Source organism: Hylobates moloch, unplaced genomic scaffold, assembly GCF_009828535.3.
Source record: "Hylobates moloch isolate HMO894 unplaced genomic scaffold, HMol_V3 SCAFFOLD_5, whole genome shotgun sequence".
Classification (NCBI taxonomy): domain Eukaryota; kingdom Metazoa; phylum Chordata; class Mammalia; order Primates; family Hylobatidae; genus Hylobates; species Hylobates moloch.
In genome coordinates, this window is record NW_026652280.1 from 125,739,607 (window position 1) to 125,762,010 (window position 22,404).

Genomic DNA, 22,404 nt, shown 5'->3' on the forward strand with positions numbered 1-22,404 from the left:
AAGACATGGAAATATATTCATTATCAAATAATATTACTTTAAAAAGTTAGCTGTCATCTATATTCTTTTCTGGTATCAGGAAAGATTGCAACTATCTGTGACATGCCCAGTTTTGTTAAGTGGTCATACTTAAAGTCTGGCTGATTAAAAACAAACACACTTCATATAGAGTACACTTAGGACAAATGAGTGCATAGGATTATTTCATCATGATTAAATAGAACTTAAATTGGTTGTTTATCAAGGTAAATATTCATTTGTCTCTAACGAAGTCAAGAAGAACTATTACTTGGAATAAAAATGCCATCTAAAATACTTAAATTTCACAATTGTTAGAAAGTTTTTTGACACATAATCTTAATATCTATTTAGTAAGATAATAATCTTACATATGTTTCTTCTTAACTAAAAATACATACACAAATTATTTGGGCCTCCCTAAGGCCAAAACTATTCTGTGAGAGGCTTCTTCTAGCATTCATGAGAAAGTCCATTGGCTCTATATATTAAAATTTACAAAGTATTTCTTTTGTTAAGAGTGACCTTTCTGAGCCTCTCTTGGCTATGAAAGGTCACTGTCAACCTCAAACATGTGGCTATTGTTATCAGTCCACCACATTAAACAGCTGTTGTGTTTGGATGAAAGCACTGAGTCTAATTTCTACCAAAAAGAACTGATCATTTTTGAGCCTTTTTCTATTTGTAATCAGTCAAAAATTGCTGAGTGTACATTACATGCAAAATACCATGCTAAACATGGTGGAAAGAGGACCGCATGAGTGGTGGCAACCAGAATGCAATGAAAAAATACAATCCTCCTTACAAAGATTATGATTAATCTGTTTGGTTCCTTTCACTTGAATGCAGCCAGGCATAAAATGTAGCTGGCATTGAAGATAAAGATAAAAGTAAGACAATAATCAAGTCCTCTGACTTTCAAGGATTTACATCTAACTTTAATCTATTTATTGATCTGACTCAAGGAAATAGAATCTTAGCATATTAAAGTTGAAGGACCCATAGATAGGCAAAATAACACAATGGTTAAAAGCTTTGGAACCAGATAGAGTCAGAGTCAAATCCCAGAGCTAAACACTCTGAATTTTAGTTTCCTCATTAATAAGATAGGCAATATCACACACACACACGCACACACACACACACAGACACACACACACACACACACCAATTGTGAAAACTTAAAGCATCTAGTGTGGTTCCTAGTATATGGAAGATAATCAATAAAATATAGTGGTTATTATTATTAGAACATATATAGTCCAAACCTCTCATCTACTAGATGGCAACATTCAGTCTCCAAAAGAATGTCTAAGGCGAGTGGCAGACAAGTTAGGAATAAATTCAGAATGCTTTAACTGGGGACAGGCTTCACTCTGAGAACTAAGCATTTCCTCAAAGTGTGCTGGTGCACGTTTCATATATTCCACATTAGTCTAAACATTCAAAACATTTATTTAATTCTTACCACTTTTCCCAAAATAACAATAAGCCACACTTCTTTTCAAGATCTGCACAAACCAATATTTGGTCTCAGAGTCAGCAACTATTTAATATCATAATTCTTTCCATTGCTTTTCATTAGAACATGGGTTTTTTCCTTAAAAAAGCTAGACTTTATAGAAAATACACCTGTTTCAGTATACTTTCAATTGCCTTTAAGTCTACTTTCCCATTTGTCCTTTGTTTTTCTACTTTTCTCTTCCACTACTCTTTATCATAATTAGAAACACAGTATTTTCCTCTGCTATTGAAGAATGTATTGCACTGATTTACCTTCACTATTCCCTTTGGCTCATCTCTATTTTCAGTACTGATGGATCACATCGGTAGAACTGTAACTGAGCTACTGATATATGGGCCAGCTTTTGACTTTCAGAGCACCCAAAGGAAAATGACGAGGTGCAGAGATTACTTGGAGGCCTGGGTCTGGCAGTGGAAGAGATATCTGAAGGGGCAGTCAAGTAGTCAAGGCCCTTAAGCCTTACTGGAATGATCTATCCTTCAGACCCTACTGTTATTTCAGCCTGTAAATCCTAAACTGCTTTTCTATCCCCTTCTCACTGATCTCTGAAATATGGGGTACTCTGGACAGAGCTTAAATTTTGAAGTCGGTTGAACTAGGTTCAAAAACTGAGTGTCAGACACTTACTAGCTTTGTGTCTGTGATCAAGCTGCTTAACCTTTCTAAACCTCAATAGACTCAACTGTAAAAGGGAGCTTAAACCTATTTACCAGAGTTATTATTATGGTTAACTGAGATAATGAACATAAAACACCTAACTGATAGTAAGCTCCTCTCGTGATCCTAATTTTGACTTGACAGTTTGATGCTGATCTCCTGTATCCTTTATTTTTATTACTCATTTAGTTATAGGCATTTAATTTATGATGAAGGTAAATTGAAGAGAATATGATTTATTGATAAGTTATTTTTAGACAAGCAGCTTTCCATTTGGAAATTATTTTTTACCCTATCACATAACATGCCATTTTAAAAAATAATGCAATATGTATAATGGTATCCAGAGGTACTAGTTAACTAAAGTGTTAAGCAAGATCTTTGCTCTAGATTACTCCCAGGAATATTTGATTGTAAGTTATGTGAATACTAAGTTTTTGTTTTATTTTGCTTAATAAATTTACACAGTGAAATGCACAGATTTATTTTATTATTTTATTTTAGATACAGGGGGTACATGTGCTTGTTTGTTACATGGTATATTGCATACCAGTAAAGATTGGGCTTCTAACATGCCCATTACTCAAATGGTGAATACTATACCCGATAGATAATTTTTCAACACTTTTCCCCCTCCAACCTCCCTCTTTTGGAGTCCCCAGTGTCTATTACTTCTATCTTTATGTCCATATGTATCCACTGTTTAGCTCCCACTTATAAGAACATGCAGTATCTGTTTTTCCGTTTCTGAGTTAGTTCACTTAGGATTATGGCATCCAGCTCTATATTGTTGCAAAGGACATAATTTCTTTCTTTTTTGTGGCTGCAGAAATGCAATCTTAAGTGCAAAACTGGATAGGTTTTGACAAGCAGATACACACATATAACCAATAACCAATCAAGATTATCATCCTGGGGCTTGGCACAGTGGCTCAGCCTATAATCCCAACACTTTGGCAGGCCGAGGCAGGAGGTTCACTTGAGCCCAGGAGTTTGTGACCAGCCTGGGCAATATAGTGAGATCTCATCTCTACAAAAAAATTTTTATAAAAAGATTAGCCAGGTGTGGTGGCTTGTACCTGTAGTCCCAGGTACCCAGGAGGCTGAGATGAGAGGATTGATTGAAGCTGTGTCCAGGCTATAGTGAGCCAGGATTGTATCACTGCACTCCAGCCTGGGTGACAGAGTGAGACCCTGTCTTGGGAAGAAAAAAAGGGGTGTATCACCCTGGAAATTTCCCTAGAGCACCTTTCCAATCAAGCCTCACCCCTGTAGGCAACCACTTACTCCATCAGCATAGGTTAGTTTTGCCTTTCACATTATAAAATTTCACATAAATAGGATCAAACAGCATTTATTCCCTTGCATCTGGCTTCTTTTCATCAATATAATGTTTCTGATATTCAGTCATCTTTCAGATTGTATCAGTAGATCATTTTTAAGTCGCTTATAGTATTCTGTCACATGACTGTATCACATATATATTTTTAATCCATTCTCCTTCTGACTGATATTTCCATTGCTTTCAGTTTGAGGCTATTACGAATAAAACTGCTACAAACACTCTTGTGCAAGTCTTTTTGTGAGCACATGTATTCACTTCTCTGAATAAATACTAGGAGTCAAATGAGTTAGGCCACAGAGTATACAACATTTAACTGCCAAACAGGTTTCCAAAGTCCTTTCACCATTTTACACTATGCCAGTTATGTATGATAATTAATTTTAGCCTTGTTATATTAATTTGCATTTTTCTAATAACTAATGATGCTGCACACCTTCTTCCTGTGATTACATACATGAATATATCTTCTCTGGTGAAGTGTCATTCAAGTCATTTTAAAAATTGGGTTGTTGTATTTTTAAGCAGTAGAATTTATTTATTTGGATGTAAGTCCTTTGTCAGATATATATATTTTGAATATTTTATCTCAATCTCTGCCTTGACTTTTTTCTTGCAATATATTTTGGTAAGCATCTTTTAATTTTAATGAAGCCCTATTTATCAATTTTTTTCTTTTAGGGTTAGTGCTTTGTGCCCTCTGTAATAAATTGTCTTTTAATTTGTTCTTTATCTTAAAAAGTTAATAGAGTTAATAGTTAATGAATAAGAATGTATTTCTACTGTAAAGAAAAATTCAGTAAGGTATTTTGTGAATAAATTTTAGATCAAACATGTATTATACCATAAAGTTTGCACCATTTCATTGTTTTAAAGTTTTAAACACAAAGATTCAAAGTGGTCACAAAGAATAGCAGAATTAATTTAATTTCTATTTCTTTGACTTTACAATAACTGTGCTATTGTTTATTTTGAATCTATTACTTAAACAAAGGATTATGTAGTATTATCACATGGGTTAGAGATTCGAACTAAATCTGAAGAAAACTCAAACTATTTCTAACCATTATAAATCCTAAACCAGAGTTTGGTGAACTTTTTCTGTAAAAGGCAAGATAGCAAATATTTTAGGCTTTGCAAGCATTATGGTTTCTGTACAACTACTCAGCTCAATTGCTATAGTGTGAAAGCAGCCACAGACAACACATAAATGAATGGGCATGACTGTGTTCTAACAAAACTCCATTTATGGACACTGATATTTGAATTTCATAACAATTTTTATATCACTAAGTACTATCCTTTTTATTTTTTTAAATCATTAAAAAATATAAAAGGCTGCACGCGGTGGCTCACGCCTGTAATCCCAGTACTTTGGGAGGCAGAGGCGGGCAGATCACGAGGTCAGGAGATAAAGATCATCCTGGCTAACACGGTGAAACCCTGTCTCTAATAAAAATACAAAAAACTGAGCCGGGTGTGGTGGCGGGCGCCTGTAGCCCCAGCTACTCAGGAGGCTGAGGCAGAATGGCGTGAACCCAGGAGGCGGAGCTTGCAGTGAGTGGAGATCGCGCCACCGCACTCCAGATATATATACCATTCTTAGCTCACGGGTTGTACAAAAACAGGCAGTAGGCAGATTTGGCCCAGGGGTTATAGTTTGCTGTCCCACGGCCTAGAGAAAGTTGTTTCTGTCGATGTTCCTTGTTGTCCCCTTTTGTGAGACAGGTTTATTTCTAGTTCACCCCAAACATGCTGGTAAAGCCATTTGGGTACAAATCTCTTTACAACAGAGGTATCATTAGATTCTTTGGTAGGTTTTAGACTTTGTCACCTGCCTCAATGTGCAAATTGAGCTCAGAGTAAAGAAAGAGGATTTTGCACAAATCCCTGGAAAAGGCAGCTTGAGTCCTACCTTATCTCTCTGGGTTTCTGTATTCATTTTGCTTTTGACCTGTGAATTTCTTAAACTTCTTCTCAGCTCAGTTATATATTTCTTCCAGCATCTGTGGCCATTTTCAGTAGCAGAATTATTCAGGGTATTTTGCCATTCTGCTAGAAACAGTGACTCTCCGATCACAAGTGATTTTTACTCACATTACTTAAATCACTGTGTTTGTCCACCCTCTTTTCTTACCTTACACAATTTTTCAAAGTTTTGGAGGTTAATGTCTTAGACAGACTTTTCAATTCCTTCCCAGAAATTATACTTTACACTCAGGCTTTCTTAATAAGAAAGTGTCACTATTGGTACAATGAGTTTAATCGGGCTACTTAGGATACCTATAATGTAAGCAGAAACTTTAATAAAGATTTAATTAGTTTAATTATAAATGAAACCTAGCCATACTTGTCTATTATAAATAATAGATTTTAAATTTATTAAATCAGTAATATAAAATAATAGGAAATAATACTTAATGGATAAAGATTACTCTATTGAATCTGTTTGATGTAGGTAGAATTTCACAAGACCATCAGCTTTATAAGGATCATTCAGTTTTAGTTTCTTAACTGTCCACACTAACACAATTTCTGAAACATTCACCAAATAAAAATGTGTAATCTACTTTAGAGATAGTTCCAAATTCTGATAAATTCTTCCTGTACGAAAAACCTCTAGCAGACTTTTCCAAATGGAAATTAATGCTGTCAACTCAATTTTATAGTGCCATTCAGACTTCTAATCTGTACATTAATTCCAAATTCTTTGGACTTTTCTTGATCATATGATTAAAACAGATAAATGAACAAGAATTCTGGACTACCAATATAATTTAGGTTTTGCAATTTTAGTTTTGATGGTCAGATCTGTTTTTTATTTTAGGTGATCAAGGCTGTTATCGTAAAGCAGGTACTGTAATCCCAGCACTTTGGGAGGCTGAGGTGGGCGGATCACTTGAGGTCAAGAGTTCGAGACCAGCCTGGCCAACATGGTGAAACTCTGTCTCTACTAAAAATACAAAAATTAGCCGGGTGTGGTGGCATATGCCTGTAATTCCAGCTCCTCAGGAGGCTGAGGCAGGAGAATCACTTGAACCCAGGAGGCAGAGGTTGCAGTGAGCAGAGATTGTGCCACTTCACTCTAGCCTGGGTAGCAGAGCTAGACTCCATCTCAAAAAAAACAAAAAAAAAAGAATGTAGCTAGCCTTTGTCCCTGGTCCCTAGGAGAGAGACGGTAAGTCCTTGAAATTTCCCCATGATCAGAGTGTCTTCATTATTTATGGCGGGCTAATGATAGTTTGAACTAATGTGATGACTCAAGATAGGGGCTGGACATTCCAGAAAGGGCAACCATGTAATTAGAAGGTTGGTACTTTCAGCCATGTGATACCAGCCTGACCTGCAGGGAGGGAAGAAGTATGGAAGTTGAGTTCCACTGCATGGTTGATTCAGTCAATCATACTTATGTAATAAAACCCCAATAAAAACTCTAAACACCAAGGTTCAGGTAAGCTCCCCTGGTTAGCAACTGTCACACAACAATCTACCAGAAGATGATGAATTCTAACTCCTTGGAGAGAGGACATGGAACCCTCATATTTGGGCCCTCCAAGACCTTATACATGTTTCTTCTTTTGGCTGGTTCTGGTATGTACTCTTTTTGATATAATAAAGTTTTATCATAATTATAGTGCTTTCCTATATTCTGTAAGTCTAATAATTCTTAATGATTGAAACTGAAGGGTTTGTAGGTATCCTCATGTATTTGTAACCAGCTGATCAGAAGTGAGAGTAGCCCTGGAAGCCCCCAAGCTTGTGGCTGGTGTCTGAAATGAGGGCAGTCTTGTGGAGAACTATGCCCTTAACCTATGAAGTTTAGCTTACCTCTGGGTAATTCAGGTCAGAATTGTATTGCAAAGGCTTTATCATATTATTATCACTTGTGGTTACATTTACCCTGAGGTACTTTCTCATATCTCTAAGTTCATATAGGAGTTGTGGCCATTTTAAAAGGGTGAACCTATTTTGCATTATACAATGAAAAAGAAACCATTGTAATTACAGGTACTATTAATTATTTTTGAAGTAAATTAAATACAGACATTATTCATCAAACAAACTTTTATTAAATAGGTTCCATAGTTACATTCTACTTGTCAGGATACAAAGAAAAGCACGTAATTCCTGCTGTCAGAAAGCTTATAGTTTAGGAAACACTCAGACAAACCATTATAGTTTAATTAGTCAATGCTATAAAAGAAATATGAAATAGGAAGAATAGCAATGCCGGATGAGTGGATGGGGAAGAAAAACAGAGGCTTGGAAGTAGTGACATCAAGCTTCAAGAATGAGAATTGTGCAGGAGGAACAGGTCAGAGGGGGGAAAGTGGGTAGCATGGAAGGTAGACAGTAGAGTGCTCCCTGAGACCTGATATAAAGCTGACCAGCACACAGGAGAGGCAAAAGTTGTGGTTTCACAGAAATACTGGAGCCAGATCATAAATTGACTTAAATACACCATGTACGTATACTTACATACATTTTATCTTGAATGTAATGGGAAGCACTGAAATGTTTCAAGCAGAGGAATAAAATAAAGATGTGTTTCAGAAAAAGAAATCACTTTGGGAGTAGTGATGAAGATGAAGATTAAATGTCAGAAGAGACTGGAATCAGTCTTAGAAAGCCATGAAGCAATTCTGGAGGAAAGAAATAAGGTCTTGGAATTACGATAGGAAGAGGAAAAGGAAAATCAGAAGGAAAAGCATATACAGTGGGAAAAGGGGAGTTCAGTTTTGCACACACAGTATTGAGGTGCTGTGGAAAATTCAGCTGAATATATGGGATGGCAGCTCAGGAAAGAAATCCCAAGTGAAAAAATATATATGAAAGTCATAACTTTAGCTGAGCATTATGTGGCTCATGCCTGTAATCCCAGCACATTGAGAGGCTGAGGCGGGAAAATCACTTGAGGCCAGGAGTTTGAGACCAGCCTGGGTAACATAATGAGAACCCATCTCTGCCAAAAAAAAAAAAAAAAGTAGCCTAGTATGGTGGCATGCACCTGCAGTCCCAGCTACTGGGGAGGCAGGAGAATCACTTTGGCCCAGGAGTTTGAGGCTGCAGTGAGCTGATCATACTACTGCATTCTGGCCCAGGTAATAAAGTGAGACTCTGTCTCAGAAAAAAAGGAAGGAAGGTAGGAGGGAAGGAAGGAAGGAAGGAAGGAAGGAAGGAAGGAAGGAAGGAAGGAAGGAAGGAAGGAAGGAAGGAAGGAAAAAGAAGGAAGAAGAAAGGAAGAAAGAAAGAAAGAAAGAAAGAAAGAAAGAAAGAAAGAAAAGAAAGAGAGACGGGGGAAGAGAGGGAGGGAGGGAAAGAAAGAAAGAGAAAGGAAGGAAGAAAGGGAGGGAGGGAGGGAGGAAGGAAGGAAGGAAGGGAGGGAGGGAGGAAGGGAGGGAGGAAGGAAGGAGAGAAAGAAAGAGGGAGAGAAAGAGAGAGAGAGAAAGAAAGAAGTAAAAGTAATAATTTTAAAAGTGATTTTGGAGCCATGGGAGTAAATAAGATCACCAAATAGAAATTTTATAGAGTGAGGGAAGAACAAGACCTAGAACGGAATGCTGAGAATACCAGTAGTTGAGGAGTAGACTAACTTAGAACAGATAGAAAGAAATTCAAAAGAAAATGGTGTCAAACCATGGAAGGATTGGTCAACAGAATCAAAATATGCAGAGAGATCCAGTAGCAGACTGTCCCTATTTTAATAATATGTAGATAATTAGAGATCATGGCAAAAACAGTTTCCTTGTAGGGGTAGAAGTCAGATAAAATGAATTAAGAAAACAGCAGAGATGATGAAGAATTTGAGATGATCTCTGAACATTTCTTCAAAACACTTATGGTGAAAAGGAAAAGTATTGAGAAATAGCTAGAAGTGGGCAATGATTAGAGGGCAGTTGTTTTGATTATTTTTAAGATGGGAGTATTCTAATATGCTGAAGGGTAAAAGTCAGTGGGGAGGGAGTAGTTGAAATTATGGAAGAGGATAACAGGACTCTGTGAAAGTGGGAGAAGAAATTCAGAAAAGGGGTAGAGGGATCTGTGTTTGGCAAGATGAGGAATACTGTATTTTGAGTGAAAATAAAACAAAACAATGGTGGGGAGAGTGCTAGAAAGAGAACACTTAAATTACAACTGCAAGATGGAATTCACTGACAACGGAAATACTATTGAGCCTGCTAATCTTTGAAAATGATACAAACCAAGTAACAATTTATATATATTCTCTACAGAGGAATATCATGCATAAATAAACCAAAGAGTAAGAAACAGTTCCATGCTGTTTCCTTTTAACTATTGAAATTAATATGTAGGTTATGAAAAGTTTCATAAAAAGTCCATGAAAATGGAATAAATTCATCCTGTAACTAAAATTTTACAATAGAAATGATATGGTTTGGCTGTGTCCGTACCCAAATCTCATGTTGAATTGTGATCCCCAGTATTGGAGGTGGGACCTGGTAGGAGATAATTGGATTATGGGGGTGGTTTCTAATGGTTTAGCACCATTTGTCTAGTGCTGTCTTGTGATAGAGTTCTCACAATATCTGGTGTTTAAAAGTGTACAGCACATCCCCCTTCTACCCCCTCTCTCCTGCTCTGGCCATGTAAAGAATGTGACTGCTTCCCCTTTGCCTTACGCCATGACTGTGAGCTTCCTGAGGCCTCCCCAGAAGCAGAAGACTGTATGGTCTGCAGAACTATGAGCTGATTAAAACTCTTTTCTTAATAAATTATGCAGTTTCCGTTGTGTCTTCATAGCAATGTGAGAATGGGCTAATACAGAGAATTAGTACCAGGAGTGGGGCACTGCTATAAAGATAGCTGGAAACGTGGAAGCAACTTTGAGGCTGCGTAACAGGCAGAGGCTAGAACAGTTTGGAGGGCTCAGAGGAAGATGAGGGAAAGTTTGGAACTTCCTAGAGACTTGTTGAATAGTTCTGACCAAGATGCTGATAGTGATATGGACAGTGAAGTCCAGGCTGAGGCAGTCTCAGATAGAGATGAGGAACTTATTGAGAACTGGAGTAAAGGTCACTCTTGATATGCTTTAGCAAAGAGACTGGTGGTATTATGCCCCTGCTCTAGGGATCTGTGGAACTTTGAACTTGAGAGAGATGATTTGGGTATCTTGTGGAGGAAATTCCTAAGCAGCAAAGGATTCAAGGTGTGGCCTGATTTCTTCTAAAAGCTTATGCTCATTTGCATAAACAAAGAAATGACCTGAAAATGGAACTTATATTTAAAAGGGAAGCAGAGCACAAAAGTTTGGAAAATTTGCAGCCTGGCCATGTGGTAGAAAAGAAAAACTCATTTTCTGGGGAGAAATTCAAGCCAGCTGTAGAAATTTGCATAAGGTAAGCTGAATGTTAATAACCAAGACAATGCGGAAAATGCCTCCAAGCCATTTCAGAGACCTTCGCAGCACCCTTTTCCATCACAGGCCTGGAGGCCTAAGAGGGAAAAATGGTTTCATGGGCCAGGCCTAGGGACCCACTGATCTGTGCAGCCTCAGGACATGGCACCCTCTGTCTCAGGGACTTCAGTTCCAGCTGTGGCTAAAAGGGCCCCAGATATGTCTAAGGCCACTGATCTAGAGGGTACAAGCCACAAGCCTTGGTGGCTTCCACATGGTGTTAAGCCAACAGGTGTGCAGAGGGCAAGAGTTGAGGCTTAGGAGCCTCCACCTAGATTTCAGAGGATGTATGTAAACATCTGAAAGTCCAGGTAGAAGTCGGCTATAGGGGCAGAGCCCTATGGAGAACATTTACTAGGGCACAGCGGAGGGGAAATGTGGGGTTGGAGCCCCCAAACAGAGTTCCCACTGGGGCACTGCCTAGTGGAGCTGTGAGAAGAGGGTCCTCCAGACCCCAGGATGGTAGATCCACTGACAGCTTGCACTGGATGCCTGCAAAAGCCTCAGGCACTCAACACCAGCCTGTGAAAGCAGCTGTGTGGGCTGTAACCTGCAGAGCCACAGGGGCAGAGCTGCCCAATCCCTTGGGAGCCCATCCCTTGCATCAGTGTGGCCTGGATTTGAGACATGGAATCAAATACTATTTTGAAGCTTTAAGATTTAATGACTGCCCTGAAGGGTTTTGGACTTGCATGGGGCCTGTAGCCCCCTCATTTTGGTCAATTTCTCTGTTTTGGAATGAGAGAATTGTACCCCCACTGTATCTTGGAAGTAACTAAGTTGTTTTTGATTTTACAGGCTCATAGGTGGAAGGGACTTGCTTTGTCTTGGATGAGACTTTGAACTTGGACTTTTGAGTTAATGCTGGAATGAGTTAAGACTTTGGGGGACTATTGGGAAGCCAGATTGTGTTTTGAAATGTGAGAAGGACATGAGTTTTGGGAAGAGCCAGGGTAGAATGACATGACTTGGCTCTGTGCCCCTACTGAAATCTCATGTTGCATTGTGATCCCCAGTATTGGAGGTGGGGCCTGGTGGGAGGTGACTGAAACATGGGGGGTGGTTTCTAATGGTTTAGCACCATTCCCTTAGTGCTGTTGCATAATAGAGTTCTCACAAGATCTGGCTGTTTAAAAGTGTGTGGCACCTCCCTATTCCCCTCACCTGTTGTGGCCACATGAAGGCCATGCCTGCTTCCTTTTTGCCTTCCACCACGATTTTAAGTTTCCTGAGGCCTCCCCAGAATCAAAAGCCTGTACAGACTGCAGAACCATGAGCCAATTAAACCTCTGTTCTTAATAAATTACCCAGTCTCAGGTATGTTTTTATAGCAGTATGAAAACTAATAAAAGAACCTTGACAATTTCCATAAAGAAAAAAGCAAAGCCACTCTGAAAGGGCAGCATCAAGTAGCTGGCTAGAATTCTCACAAGGTTAGCGACTCATTCCTACATACCAACCCCATAGGGCACTTGAGTCAAAGTTATGCCTCTGCAAATTATAATACAAATTAGTACAAGTGATGAATCTTCAAGGTTGCTTGCAAGCTAGGAAATTAAAACCAGAATGCCAAGTGCCTACTCTACTTCATTCAAAAGAAATATTATCACTATGTTCTAGTATTGTGACAGTCACAAAAAGGAAGAGAACATTGTCTCTATCTCTCAGAAGTACAAAGTCCATTGGCGAATCCACAAATAATTAATTACTCTAAGATGGCATGTGTTATTAGACATAGGAATGGAAACAGAAAAGGCATCACATTTATCTGGGAGCATAAGCAAGATTTCCTGGAGCAAGGAATGTCTAAGATGACTCTTGAAAATAAATAGAAATCTACCTGGAAGATGGTCGTGGGAGTTCTCTAAAGAGTGAAACGGCATGTGCAAAATGGTGATGGCAAGAAAAACCCTACTTCTGGAAAGTGAGTTCAGCATGGCAGGAGTGAAAGGTATACAACAGGAGAATGGAGAAAGGATTGGAAAGATAGGCAAAATCTAAATAGTAAGGGTCTGTATATTATTCTAAGGAATTTGAACTTTTATATAAGATATCATAGAAGGATTAAAAAAGTTTAAGATTACATGATGAATCTTTATAGAGAAAACACTATTGCAGTGTAAAGATGGTCTAGGGCAACACTTGAGATAGGGAGACTAGTTAGCAGGCTACCTATAGCGTAGGTGAAAAAGGACAGAGGCCAGAATTAAAGCTTGAGCAGTAGGCATGAAGAATACTGGAATGATTCAAGAGATAAGCAAGAGACAAAACGGACAAGACAGAGCAATTACCTGGAGAGTATGAGAACACTCATGGTGAATCTAGAATCTCTGATTTGAGTAACTAGATGCATCCTGTGTGATTAAAGCATTAGATCATAGATCTTGGAGCAAGTGTTATATTAGTGCCACTGTAATTCCAGCCAACGAACTAACTTGAAACAAATTTCTTGAATGGGGCTCATGTAGTGGCTGAAATATTTTTACATTATTGTTAGTAAAACTGTGGTTATTCAGGAGTACCAGAAAAGAATAAACGAGATTCTAATTATAAACATTAAAGCTTAAAATATAGACTGTAATAAAGGGATGGGCCTAAGAGGACAGAGAGCTGGTCAAATACACCTACACTTAATGGGATGAGGCTGAATTCTTCCAGGCCCTCAGAAACAGCAACTAGACTGTAGCTTAAATGGTATTTTTAATGGAAAGAATGAATGTGAATATGTTAGTCCAGAAAACAGAGTTCAGAAAGGGCACTTACAGGGTTCAAAAGAATTCCATTAACTAGGACACTATGTGGAAGAAAGATATTTTCTGCATCTTCCAAGCATCTAGGTAATTAGACCCACTTACCTGTTACGATTTTATGCTCATCAAGTAACCTGCAAACTGGCATCTGAAAGAAGGGATGTCCTAATTAGAAATACACATTACTGGCCCATCGCGGTGGCTCATACCTGTAATCCTAGCACTTTGGGAAGCGGAGGCAGGTGGATCACAAGGTCAGGAGTTTGAGACAAGCCTGGCCAGCATGGTGAAACTCCATCTCTACTACAAATACAAAAAAATTAGCCAGGCATGGTGGCGTGCACCTGTAATCCCAGCTACTCGGGAGGCTGAGGCAGAAGAATTGCTGGAACCTGGGAGGCAGAGGTTGCAGTGAGCTGAGATTGCTCCACTGCACTCCAGCCTGGGCGAAAGAGCTAGACTCCATCTCAAAAAAAAAAAAAAAAAAGAAATACATATTGCTCACCTCTTCCTAGACCCTAATAGAAGTGAACAAACTGGCAGCCAGACTTTTGTATACCAGAAACAGATAAACATAGCTAGTGTTAGTCTGTTGCTAAGCAACTGGTACTGTGGGTATCCTAAGAAAAATCCAGTTAGCATGTTTGTAAGGATGAAGGTCATCTGCAATGCTACAATGCTGTCCTATCTGCAACATGTCTGGGCTTCCTGGACAACATTATACCAATTTAGTCTCTCTAAACCATGACATAAATAAACTCTGGTTATCTTGTGATGAGTCATCTAAACCATCAAGAATCCAGAAATAGCTTCCATGTGTTACCTAAATATTATAAACAATAAGGTCAGATCAAGCTATTAGAACAGTATCCAGTTTAATTAATCTTTTTCCTCCTTTTCTGCCTTGCTGCTTGCACTTCTATTATAGCATATATCACTGTACATATTGTGATATCCCTATAGAGCACAGGTGTCCTGTGTTCTTCATTTGAATATAATCCCTAGATGGTACAAATAGTGATTTATGCTTCTTTTTATCCCTGAGAATTAAGAGCACATAGCCTTATGCATGAGAGATAGTAAGCATTTGTTGGATTGAACAAGACACAATTAAGGTCAACTAGGTATCATAAGACTTCAAGTTAGTTGTGCAAGGAATTAAGCTAAATCTCTTCATAGTTTTAAACATTATTAAACTGAATGTAGAATACTGTTAATTTAAATGTGAACTTACTTTTATTTTCCTGACATTTGATATAAACTTCTAAAAGTAAGAAGTAGGATCCAGTTTGCATCATCATCTGGCTTTAATCAATCCTTTTCCTCCCCTCCCCCATTTAATTATGTTCATGATCATCCCCACTGATTTATATAATTAACACATCTCAACTTCTTTTGTCACTGAGTATACGCAAGATTTACTATCAGCTCATGTATAGATCACCGCAATAGTTTATCATGTCACTTTCCTTGTTTCTAGTCTCTCCTTTCTCAGTTCATTAGCATACTTTGACTTGCCTGCTTTTGTTAAGTAGCACTTTCATCAAGACATACTACAAATACTCATTTAACATCTATTATGAGCAGAACACCATACATGAGTTACAGACAATACAAAGATAAAACATTGGCCTTGCCCTTAAAATCTATAGTCTTACTTAAGAAAAACATATAATAGCAATAGACTATTAAAGAAAATCAAAATAAGAAAAAATTTTGCAGTTATGTGAGGTGGGAAAATACTATAGATGAGAGGTTTCTGAACTAGAATTTTAAGGATAATTCCTATGACATAAAGTAGGGAAGTATTCCAGGTAGGGGCAACACATTGAGCAATGGATGGCCATGAAATTTGAGATAAATTAACCAGAAGCAAGATAAAAGCAGCTGAGACCACATAATTAAAAAAACTGAAGACCACAAACACTGGGGCAAGAATCTCAGCCTGAGCTGTCTAATGAAGACCACCAAGCAGGAACACAGCAGGTGATCAACCATAGTTCGAGAAACAGGCAACTGGCCACTGAGCCACTGTGTACAGTTGGGCAGCTGTATGTCATCTATGTGAACGGTACCTCTTGAAGTTGTGACTACACCTGTTCAAAAGTGCTCAATGACCCTGGCAATTTCAGATAGGTGAGTGTCTACCTTTGCGGGAGCCTAGCTTTGTAAAAGGGAACCCAATCATGGGTAGATGGGGCCAAGGTAAGAATTTAAGTCTCTCAGAAGAATGAAATCAGTAGCAAGGTTCAACCTCTTGAAATAAAAGGCAGAGATGCGGGTCCTGATGACTAGGAAGAAGGCAAGGAACTCTATTACTGAGATGGCAGGGAGGCCAGGCAGGAGCACAGATAATAGGAAAGTAAATAACATCTAAGTGATGCAAATATCAAAATTAGTGTGACACTAAGTCATTTCTACATAGGATTTCTTATAGCTTCTCTGTCTAACAAAATGACTGGCCTCAGTCTCAGATCACCATGCCCCAAACACCTTCAACCTACTGATGGGTTTAATTGGTCACAGGACAAAATTATTAGGAACTAAACATCACACCTCATTCAAGAAAAAATTTATCTTTAAAATTACTAATACCACTTTCTGTTGCCTTTCATTGCAAATAACATTGCAGCTACATTACAATTTTTAAAAGCTTTGAGCTTTAGCCTGGATGTTCATGTTTTCTGAGTACTAAATATTCTAATTACAAATGCACTTTTTGTTTGGTGTCAAGGGAGATGGATGATGGTCCTAAACTGCAACTTTACCTAGAACACACAGAAATTCTGTAAAACCAGCTAGCTAGAGAATATTTTTGGTAGTAATACTAGCTAATGTTAATTGTGCACTATATTGCAGGCCTTTAGATATACAGTTTACTTATCACGTTTAATCTTCACAAAACCCTAAAGGTAATAATATTTATACTGATCGCTAACATTTATTGAACACTTACAAAGTGCAAAACACTGTTCAAAGACAATGTTTATATTCAGTATTACTTCATTTAATCATAATGATGGTCCTATAAGTGCCTTTATTATATGTATTTTACAGGCAATATAACTAACGATTCAAGAACTTTCCTAAGGTCACATTGCTAGTAAGAGAAGCCAAAATTCAAATCCTGTAGTCTGACTCTAAAGCCCATGACATTCAAGTCCAGGCTTTTAACCACTGCTATTCACTGTTTCTGCAATTGGTATGCTTGGAGAAAACAATATTTTTGATACCACTAATACTACTACTAATATTTTGATATGATAGGATTTCATCAAGTTTTATTTAATGAACACAAGAAGAGAGGCAATAGCCAGAAGAGAGGCAATAGCCAGAAGCAAAGATAAGATTGAAATAGAATCTATATGAGTTTGAGTCTGAATCCCAATAAGCCTTTATCAGAAAATGTAAGGAGCTCTGATAGTAAGGTGTAAAAATTGTTGAAGAAAAAAAAACCAATGCTACTCAAAGTATACAATAGAAAAATTACTGCAAAACAAACAAAAGACCCTAATAACATAAAACAAAATGTAAGGAAATAAGATTAGGGTGAATCATACTCTATGGCTACCTAGGATTTAGAAATGCAAACCAAAATCACTCTGAGAAAATTAAATCTGTGAAAATTCTGCAACTTGATATAGGTATCAGTTTAATTTTGGTTGAAAAAGTTTCAAGTTATGAAAAAATCACTGTACTTACAGTGAAGTACAGTTATGTGAAGAATAACTCAAGGTCTACACAGTTTATTAGTGTAAAAAATTTAGTAACAACTTACATTTTTTTAAAAAAAATTATATTGGTTATGCTAATTTCCAGGTTTAAGGAATTACTGTATTGCTTGCAGTTTTATATCAAAACCTATTAAAGGAAGAAGGGTAGAAAAGGAGGAGGAGGGGAAAGATATTTCTTATTGGGTTTTGAGTCATGAAAACAAAGCAAAGGTTCACAAGCATAAATAACTTACATTGACTGATTACCAGTCTAGTGTTCTTTCCATTCTAACCCGAAACGAAGCTACTGAATCCTACAATGTGACTTAGAAATCATCTAACTAAAAGCATTCATGTTACTGATAGCAAAAAATGGTCCAAACCCACATAGTTACTGGCAGCAGAAGCAGAATGAGAAGTGGGTGTCCTGACAACAGGTATTCGCTCCAGGCAAAACATATATATATGTATATATTTTTTTAAGTATATTTTAATTATTTTAAAAAAACTTAAGCACTTACTATGTTTCAGGCACTATGTGCTTTTGATACATTAAAACATATTTCACACATATTTATTAGTGAAACTATTAAGGCCCCTTTAAAGGAAGTATCTTATTCACAAATGGATTTACTCAACTACAAGTACAGATTCCACATTTAAATATCACTGTGGTTGGAGAAAGAAATATTTTTCTCTTCAAAAATAAATAAATTGACTTTGAAGAGGTTTTAATTAATACTGACTTTAAAAGCACTTTCATCTAATACAAAAAGTGATATTGATTTTATTCATATTGAAGAATAACGAAAATAACTGAAAAATAACTGAAAATTTAAAATAACTGAAAAAAATATGTATGAGGCAATTGACACCATTAACCACCACAGAGCTGCAAATTAAAACCACAAGGATATATCACTACACACCCACTTAAATTAAAAGGACTCACAATACCAAGTGTTGGCAAGGATACAGAGCAACTGGAACTTGCATCCATTGCTGGTGGGAATGTAAATTGTACAAACACTTTGGAAAACTGTTTGGCACAATCTGTTAAAGTGAAAACATATATCCTATAACCCAGCAATTCCAATTCCTAGGTAACATAACCCAACAGAAATGAATACTTAAATGTCTAACAAAAGACAGATACAACAATGTTCATAGCAGATTTATTCATATTAGCCCCAAACTGAAACTTAAACATCCATCAAAAATAAAGAAGATAAATAGTAGTACATTCATATGACAGAATTCTATTCAGCAAATAATGAACTACTACTACACAGAACATATGGACGAGTAAAGCAGAGCCAAGGAAGCCAGATGCGAAAGGGTACATTTTATATGATTCCATGTATAAGAACAGCCGAAACTAACTTATAGTCAAATAGTGGTTCGGTTACCTTGGGGAAGTGGGGGGGAGCATTTACTGGGAGAGGACAAAAGGGAACCTTCTGGGATGCCGGAAATGTTCCGTATCTTTATCAGAATGATGGGTACATGGTTATACACATATGTAAAAACTCATCAAATTGTATACTTAAAATTTGGTGCACTTTGCTTTATGTAAGCTATATCCCATTTCTGTGAGATTCATCCAGGTTGTTTCATGTAGCAGTAATTCATTCTTTTTGATTGCTGTATAGCATTGTATTACATGAATGTATCACACAACACAATGATTCTTTTTATTGTTGTTGGGCATCTAAAAAGCTTTTTTTAAAAAAGAATTCAGTTTCCAAATGAACATTTTCTCTGCTCACTAGCAGATTTTGTTTACTAAACTACTAAGAAGCAAAGTCCATTCGCTTTTTTTTTTTTGAGACAGGGTTTCGCTCTGTCACCCAGGTTAGAGTGCGGTGATGTGATCACAGCTCACTGCAACCTCAAATTCCTGGGCTCAAGCAATCCTCCTGCCTCAGCCTCCTGAGCAGCTGGGACTACAGGTGCATGCCACCATGCCCAGCTAACTTTTTAATTTTTATTTTTAGTAGAGACAAAATCTTGCTATGCTGGCCAGGCTGGTCTCGAACTCCTGGGCTCAAGTGATTCTCCCTCCTCAGCCTCTAAAAGTACTAGGATTATACAGCTGTAAACCACCACATTTGGCTCCACTTCCTTTAAGTTCTACCTTAAGTTTTAACAAATTGCCAGACAACATTTCTTTGGTGCCAACCAAGTCTATAGTGTTGAACTCAATGACAGAATAATTGAAATGAAGACAGTTTCTCTCAGAAAGAATACCTCAGAGTATAATATTAAAATAATAATGTTTGCTTAAGATGACTTTTGTCAATCAATAAACTATTTAGTGGATTGGTCTATAATTACTGAATTATGTAAATGATTCATAGAACTTTTGTGAATGGGGAAAAAAATGAGAACCAATCTAGGTGGACTTGACTTGCATATTATAATCTGACAGACACTGTAGATAATTCTAAAATTAATTTCAAACTCTGTATCAATGTTTGTCAATGTTTTCTGAGTCTTTACTAGTTGTCTGAAAGTATGCTAAGCCCTTTATATGTATTTTTTCATTTATCCTCACAATAATCCCATGAAAGATGTTACTATTATCCCTATTTTATAGAAGAAGTAACTGAGGTTTAAAAAGGGAATGCAAGGAATACACTACTGAGTGAAAAGCCTAGACTAAAACATGGTCTGAATGACACCAAAATGTGAGTTCTCAACCATTATAAAAAATCCCCTCTGCTCAGTTCTTCTCAAGAAATTTATTTATAACTTATTACCATGTGTAGATGTATACTCATTCATTCAATATATATTTACTGAGCATCAAACACTGTTCTAGCTGTTTGTTTCACATTAGAGCATAACAGGGACAAAAAAAATCCTGCCTTTGTGGTGCTTATATTCTAACAGGACATAGACAAAAAACATCACAATAAATAAGTAAATTATACAGTTGTGTTAGAAAGTGAGCAATGCTACAGGGGCAAATAAGTGGATAAAGTGATTAGAAATGTTGGTTGTAGTTTTACATAAGACAGCCCTCACTGAGGAAGTGAATTCTGAACAATGACTTCAAGGAAGTAGAGCCAGAGCCACACAGCTATCTGTAGGGGACAGGGGTACGGAGACGAGGAGGTGAGGCTGGAGAACTAGGGGAGTGGTGCAAACAGTGAGGGTATGTGTGTGTGGCTAATATACAGCCTGGTAATTCACTTTTATGAATTTCAGCTTTTGAATGAAAGGGAAACCACTCCCCTTCTCTCACCAAATCTTGGCTAGTTTAGCTATGTTTCTCTAAAAAAACTTAAAAGGACACTGTAGTTTTTTTTTTTTTTTTTTTGAGACGGAGTCTTGCTCTGTCGCCCAGGCTGGAGTGCAGTGGTGAGATCTCGGCTCACTGCAAGCTCCGCCTCCTGGGTTCACACCATTCTCCTGCTTCAGCCTCCCGAGTAGCTGGGACTACAGGGGCCCGCCACCACGCCCGGCTAGTTTTTTGTACTTTTAGTAGAGACGGGGTTTCACCGTGTTAGCCAGGATGGTCTCAATCTCCTGACCTCGTGATCTGCCCGCCTCGGCCTCCCAAAGTGCTGGGATTACAGGTGTGAGCCACTGCGCCCGGCCTGTAGTTTTTTTAAGTGCAAAAAAAGTGAACTATGTATCCCTGATTCTGCCTTTTTAGCAATAGACTTTGGAGGAAGGACCTGTCATATATAAAAATGGGTTAGAAGTAAACAAAGTTTACACATACATGCACATACACGCAGGCACTCAAGGGAACATTCTGGGAGCTACTTTACACAAAAACGCAGGGCTCTAGGTGACTTCTTTACGACAGTCCATATTGTTACTGATTCAATCTATTAAGCTAGGATGAATGACAATAAAAATTTCCACATTTTACACAGAAAATAGCTCTAGATTTGTTTATTATTTATGCATTTTACATCATATGATTAACATAATGTGTGAATGAGTACTTAAAATCACTGGGTTTATAAAAAGTGACTTTTTCTCTAAGTAAACAAGTGTACTATAAAGTAACTTCAAATCTTTTAACCTTAGTAAATACAAGTCCTTATCCTAAAGCAATGTTATCTTTAATTATCACTTATTTGTGAATTGTTAGAAAATAATGACAATCAATTAAGAGTCTGAGCTCTACAAATATTAACCAAGATTTCCTCTAACAAAGGCAGTCTCTGGGAACATGTAGGTTAAAGGGCCAGCTTGAGAGTAAAATAATATTCTTCATTCACAGTAAGGTCAGATGGAGTTTAGTCAGTCACTCTGATGTCTTCTTTTCAATAGACAAACTGCTTAAACAGGACAATTGAAGGATGACTTCTCTTAAATGTAAGGTAATTATAATTTGTCCATAATGTAATGTAGTGACTCAACTATGTTATTACTTCAAAATAAAAGTAGCATATGACGTGAAGGAATTTCTCCTCTTCATTACAGTATTACTCTACATATACTTACTAACCAATTTGAGATTTTATATTTGTTCATTTGTATTTCTTCTTTACCAAACTATTGATTTAGTTAATTCAGGGACTGCATCTTATTTGCATTCTCATCTTTAAGGTTTAGCACTATCCCTTGCACACAGTAGGTATTAAATGTTTGTTGAATAAATCATTATCCACTAGTAGCTGAGTTACGTATTTTTCCATCTTTATTAAATACAGATGGTGGTAGGTTTTAAATAACTACCAAAAAATCATTAATGGAATATCAAATATAAATATGCCTAGACAGGCATATTTATAAATATCAGAAGCACACTCACTGCTGTGTTTGCCAATCTGATGCTTCACCAGGAAGACACCTAGTTGAACTACAGGAGGATGAGAAGGCGGGAATTAAAATCTGTGCACTGGGCCAAATCCGGAAAATCCTTCCCAGCCCTCCCAGTTTCTGGAGACGAGGAGTAGGGCAGAGGGCCCCTCCCGACTCTCTCCCACGTGGCTCCTCTCGGGCGAAGAGCTACTGCA

General features: G+C 37.5%; 1 protein-coding gene and 1 long non-coding RNA gene across 3 annotated transcripts in view; one reads left to right on the plus strand and one right to left on the minus strand.

The window, feature by feature from the left end:
• The window catches only part of LOC116469703 (uncharacterized), a 58,995-nt gene that overhangs the window by 36,445 nt on the left and 146 nt on the right, over positions 1 to 22,404 (minus strand). The gene's annotated exons all lie outside the window — the stretch shown is intronic.
• The window catches only part of DPH5 (diphthamide biosynthesis 5), a 77,110-nt gene that overhangs the window by 19,037 nt on the left and 35,669 nt on the right, over positions 1 to 22,404 (plus strand). The gene's annotated exons all lie outside the window — the stretch shown is intronic.